The sequence below is a fragment of the Ixodes scapularis genome, unplaced genomic scaffold (genome assembly GCF_016920785.2).
Source record: "Ixodes scapularis isolate PalLabHiFi unplaced genomic scaffold, ASM1692078v2 PGA_scaffold3__209_contigs__length_174095766, whole genome shotgun sequence".
Lineage (NCBI taxonomy): Eukaryota > Metazoa > Arthropoda > Arachnida > Ixodida > Ixodidae > Ixodes > Ixodes scapularis.
In genome coordinates, this window is record NW_024609868.1 from 139,252,942 (window position 1) to 139,258,989 (window position 6,048).

Genomic DNA, 6,048 nt, shown 5'->3' on the forward strand with positions numbered 1-6,048 from the left:
GTCGTCCACTCACCATGCAATAGCGGCATAGCCCCACGCATTTTGACCAATTCACCGCGAAGGCTGTGACCTCACAAAACCTTTTGGTCAATTCAACAGCTTCTAAAACACTTTGAGGGTCCGAACACAAAATGGCAACGTCGTCGGCGTATGCCAATATTTTAATGTCACATTCCTGTAGTGTAAAACCCCAAATATTCTGAGATTGAATGACACAGCGGCAGAAGAGCTCTAGGTAGATTGCGAAAAGCAACGGTGATAATGGACATCCCTGCAGCACTGAAGAGCGGACATTATTCCCCGCACTAACTAGTTTATTATTTCTAGTTTAGTTTTGGAGTTTACATATCCCATCCTTACCCTCTCAAGCAGCACCGAGCCAACTCCCACATGTTGTTAAACAGAAAACAGAACATCGTTGCTCACCCGATAAAATGCCTTTTGAAGATCTATCTGAAGTATTGTTGCTTTCCGATATTCCGCGTCAGAGACATCTAGAACACTTCGGGTAGTGTGTATGTTTGTGCCAATGCTACGACATTTTATCCCACAGGTTTCGTGCAGCCCTACTATTTTCCATATAGCATGCTGCAATCTACTGGCTAAATCCCTAATTAGCACTTTATAGTCAACGTTGGCAAGGGTAATTGGTCTGTAATAACAAGTATTACGAAGCCTATCGGCGTCATTACACTTCGGTATCAAGACTGTGTGCGTGCACAAGAAAAAAAGTGGTAATTCTCTCTTTTGATAGGACTGAGAAAAACCCTATGCAGAACCGGTGCAATCCGCGGCTTAAACTTCTTATAGAAGGCCGTGCTCAAACCATCCGGTCCCGGTGACTTGCCTACGCCTAGGTGATCTATCGCTCTCTTGACCTCTGATAAACTAATCGGATCTTCTAAAACATCGTGGTATCGCTATCTAGCATCAGCTGACTTGAAGATATTCCCTATCAAGCACCTTTTCTTATGGCATTTTCTTTTCAAACAAATCTGTATAATACTCAACAAAAGCATGCTGAATACTGTCCTGATTTCGAGGTACTGCCCCTCTGTACTCTATTTCTTCAATCCGGTTCCCGCTAGCATACCTTTTTCCAGCGCAAGTGCCATCTTTGTGGGCGTTTCCCCGACAATCAAGTTCCTCGCACGGGCTCGAACGATTGTCCCTTTATATTTCTCTCCATCTATTTTCTCAGGCTTGCCTTTGATAGTGCTTATGTCGTCTCTGAAGGCTTCTGGCGTTCTTTCCTCCTCTACATAAAGCATTTGTAAATCATATCGAAGACCGTTCTCTACCCTTCGCCTTTCCCGCTTTATGTTAGTTGCTCCTTCAATCGCATCAATCTTAACCTGGTGTTTAAATAGTTCCCACTCCTCACATATGTTATTTTCTGAAACGCCTTCTAGTCTGCCTAGCTTACTTTCGATTTTTCCTATCAATTCTTGGTCCTCGAGGAGCTTTGCGTTTAACTTCCACAACTCCCCCGAAAAGCTAGATTGTTTCTTATGCTGACTCCAAGGGTAACGTCACCAAGCTGTGATCGCTGAACGAGACATGACTGACCGCGAAATCGTTACACTGGGGTACTAAATCCGCTGAAACATAAACCCTGTCAAGCCTGGCATGACCTCTGCCTTGGTGGCGCGTGTAAAGGACCCGATGTCTCAGTGTTATACACGGTACCAGGTCTTCGAATCCGGTATCTTGAATAACCTGATTTAAAACTTCAATTGACCTATCACTATTTCGTCTCTGATTTATCCGGTCTTCTGGCATACAGACACAATTGAAGTCTCCAGCAACATCGTAAACCGGTAACTGATTACAAATTGGTCAGTACATTCAAAAAAGGCTCGTCGCTCACTCTCCACGTTTGGCGCATAAAAGCACATAACCCTCCACTTTTGATTTAGGAAAAAAAATCGCAGAGAACAAGCTTTCCCGATTCACACGACACAACATTCTCTTCGATGAGCCCAGCAGCTCTCCTCAAGAGCAGACAGCATCCTCCAGATTTACCTACAGCATGGCTGACGCAGACATTGTACATCGACGTAAACGGTTTCACCAAAAACTCTGCCTGACTTTCACTCTCGACCTTCGTGTCCTGAACCGCGAAAACGTCTTAGTTCCTCTCAAGAAGAAGGCGACTCAGCTGACACTGTCGGCGGCGTGCCGCAAGTCCCTTGACGTTAAGGGTCCCTATGCGCAGACCAGACGTTAGTTGTGCGTTGTGCCGTTTTATTGCGTCAGACCCTGCTTCCAGCGATTACCCTTCGCGTCATACCGTACCAGGGTCGGTACTCGCTGCGACAGACCCCCATCGCGGGTCAGCGACGAGGACCGCACTTTGCTGACTTAGCGACCCTTTTTTCCAATCAGCTGAAACTCCCCCTCTGACCACTCTGCACCGGTGCGACATTTTTCGGAGACTCGTCGTCCAGTCGCCGCTTCACCTTTGAGGTATCCAGTTCCATGACTGATTCACACTGGATGGCCGCTGTTTCGGGACCGGAGCTTCCCATCGCCATTACCACCACTGCCTGTGGTGAAGATATTCCAGTCGTTGTCGCCTGCCCCTCTTTTTCGTTGGCTTCAGGAGCCCTCTCTGTGCGCTTCCCGTCCTGGAATGTCGCCTCCACCTCTTGTCATCATGTCCTTTGGCTGTCGCCTTGTCCTGCTGTGCCCTTTCAGATGGCGTCGACGATGTTGCGGCCTCCCCTGCTTCCACCTCATCCATGGTGAGGTCGCATCCCTCGTCGCTCGCTCGACTGACTGCAGCACTCGCGTACGTCCGTGCACAGTCTTGGGCCACGTGGCCGAAGCCACGGCATTGTCCGCACCGATGTACACGGCAATCGCGTCGTATGTGACCTTGCCTTCGGCACCGTAGACATAGCGGTGCCCGCCCGGGTACGACAACGAGGATCGTGCCCCCTCAAGCCCTAGCTGATGAGGTAGGCTCTCCGGCGTCTTGCCTTCCTTGAGTGTCAGTTTAGCGATCTTGGTGGTCGACTCGATGTCTTCGAAGCCTTCCACTTGCCACTTGTCCTTGGTCACCCCGTGAACTGTGCGTACTCGTCCAGCGCCTTCCGCAGAGTGCCGTAGGACACGTTGAACGAGACCCAATCTATCTTTTCCCGAACTCCCTGCCGGTTGGGGTCTACGGGGACGCACAGGTTTCCCTTCACCGTGAGCCGGCCTATCTGTAGTAGTCGTTCTTTCGCTGCCGCACTTTTTAAGTTGCAGAGCCACACGCGTCCCATTTGGCACACACCGAGCCCTGCTACATCCTTACGAAGGTCCGCTTTTTCCAACGGCGTTTTGAAGTCGACGATCCTTATTGGCTTGGCGTTTACATCGCAGTGATGGTAGACTTGGTTTTTAGAGCGCAGCTCTTAGGCGCCCGTTTCCGGCTTGAGCGGCGTCGCTGTCGCCGTCGCCGTCGGCGTCGGCGTAATCGCGCGGTGCATTATGGTACGCGTGACATCACTGGTGACGTCACTGATGACGTCATCAGTGATGTCATTATGATCACGTTATCGCGATAACTTCATCCTCATCGTCGTCGTCATCATCACGATGACGTCACTGATGACGTCATCAGGGCACCGATGATGTCATTACTGGTGACGTCACTGATGACGTCATCAGGATGACGTCATCTTAAGTGTCATCGTAATCATCACGACGACATCACTGATGACGTCATCAGTGACGTCATCCTCATTGCCCTCGTCATCATCACGATGAAGGTCACTGATGACGTCATCCTCATCGCCATCGCAATCATCACGATGACGTTATTGATGACGTTATCAGTGACGTCACTGATGATGTCATCACCGGTACGCTGTTGCCGTCGGCATCGGCGTCACCGTGGGGTCACGCTACCCCCTCAGGTCACGTGGCCCTCCCTGAGGTCACGTGACCCCCTGAAGTCACGTGACCTCACGGGGGCCACGTGGCCCCTGTGAGACCACGTGGCCCCCGTAGCGGAGTAGCAGGCAGGATAACGTGGTGGGAAAAAGGGAGAGGGATATACCCACCCCTCAGTACAATTCCATCCTCCTCCTCAAGAGCTGCGCTCTAATTCGACTTTACAGGAAATTGCAAACGGCTTTCACTTTTTTTCCCTTGTCTCCAGGCGGCAACGTCGGCAGCATGATCCGATAGTCGGCAGGGATGCAAACAGGCTAGTCACCACGGCCGGTGTCGGCCGTTATCACCTCGCTATCAGAGCGATCGCCATCGCACGTGCATACTCTTCGACTGCCGAGCGCTGACTCGTTAGGCCACGAGCTCGCTGAATATCTGGTCGGCTGCGCGCGCGCCAATATTGCCGTGTGCAAATAGCTGAGTAAACAGCGTGCTCGACTCCAAGCCGCTGTCTGGGGCTTAGTCCTTGCCAGCGCTTGTTCTTTATATATATATATTTTTTTTTTTTGTATAACTGGGATGATTCGAGAATATCGTTTTTTCGTGCTCGGAAACTTCTAGATACCAACGTGCTTAAAAAAGGAGCATCGCAAGGCTGCTTGAGTCAGTCGTCCTTCCATCTCTGTCAAAGTACGCACGCACCTTGTTACTTTATGTTTCTCCGCACAAGGTCGCTGCATTAAACGTTCATTTTAAGTTTTATTAATCAAGTATATGGTTTTACTCGTGTCAATATTGTTCGGGCACAGCCTTTTTTTCAAAAAATCGATCGAACCAATCCGAATTTTCCTTTGAGATATTCTGAATAAATAAATATTTAAATCTTTAGACATCGCATTAAGGAAATTGAATGGCTAGATTCAATACAACTCCTAGATCATATAACTAAATGCGTCCGACGAGCATCGCGGGAAAGTGACAGGATAGATTTAATGCACCACTAGACGCAGCTTTATTCTTAGCCACATCCGCCGGTGGTTACGTTTATAAAATACTCAATTATTGTTTATGCTCCGTAGATAAGTGCAGCCTGTTATTCTTGTTCATAAGTAAGAGTGTTAGTATAAGTAAGTGACTGTCTTGAAATACCTTACCTGTGTACACTGTATTAATTGATCGTTAATTTCTCCTATTTATTCGCACAACTTAAAGGCTCTCACCCAAGCTGTTTTTCTCTGTCACCGTGCCTGTTCGTCGATACCTCGACAATCGGATCATTGCAATTACTTTTTGTATTGCTTCTTTGTGCCAACTACTCCACCTGTGATGGTCGCCTAGTAATGGACACTTCACAATAAAGGCAAAGCGCCATGGGAACAAACGTGAGAATCCCAAAAGCAAATTCCATCAAACGATGCTACATTAAAAAAATTATACATATATAAAAATTGATAGTTTCCTCATGGAAAAAAGGGCGTCTTTTTTAATAAACAAAATGTTTGAGTAAACTGTGCTTATTTTCAAACATTTTATTCCAAATACTATTTTAAATATTTTATTATCTTGTTTCTACGTGATGGTGATCTGTATCATTGTTATGATAAAATCTTAGATCAAGCGTCAAGTCATTTTTATAGGTTCATCATGCAATAGGGTAATGTATATACTAAATTGTCAACGCACTTTTTGTATAAAAAAAACACCGGCTGGATTTAAAAAAAAAATATTAGAGGGCAATCATATTGCCGCCCGCAGGGCTGAGAAAGCAACGCTCGGTCACGGACCTCCAGAAAGTTCTCGTTTATTCATGTACCGCACGTAGCTTCTATCATTTATCCCTGCTTTAGTTGTTCCAGAAAGTGCGTGTTCATCATTCTCGCCCCGAGCGCGCTACGCTCGAACCTTCTCCGCCGAATCTTCGAGATAGTGACTCACCTTAGATAAGAGGCCGCCCGCGACCTTGTCGAGTCAGTCTCGCCCCAGCGTTCGACTCTGCTGTCACGCCGACTTCGACGCCCGCGACGCTCTGTTATTACCTTTTGTACCCTTTTTATTTTTGGCACAAGTTCGCCACATTAAACGTTTATTTCTTTTTGTTTATTTATTGTTTTTGGTCACCACCCGTGACAATATGCAATTCATTAAGTCAGGTTTTTATTAGCT

General features: G+C 47.4%; 1 pseudogene; it reads right to left on the reverse strand.

Moving 5' to 3' along the window:
- Positions 1–2,247: 2,247 nt before the first annotated feature.
- LOC120849888 lies at positions 2,248–3,018 on the reverse strand (annotated as a pseudogene).
- Between the last annotated feature and the right edge of the window lie 3,030 nt (positions 3,019–6,048).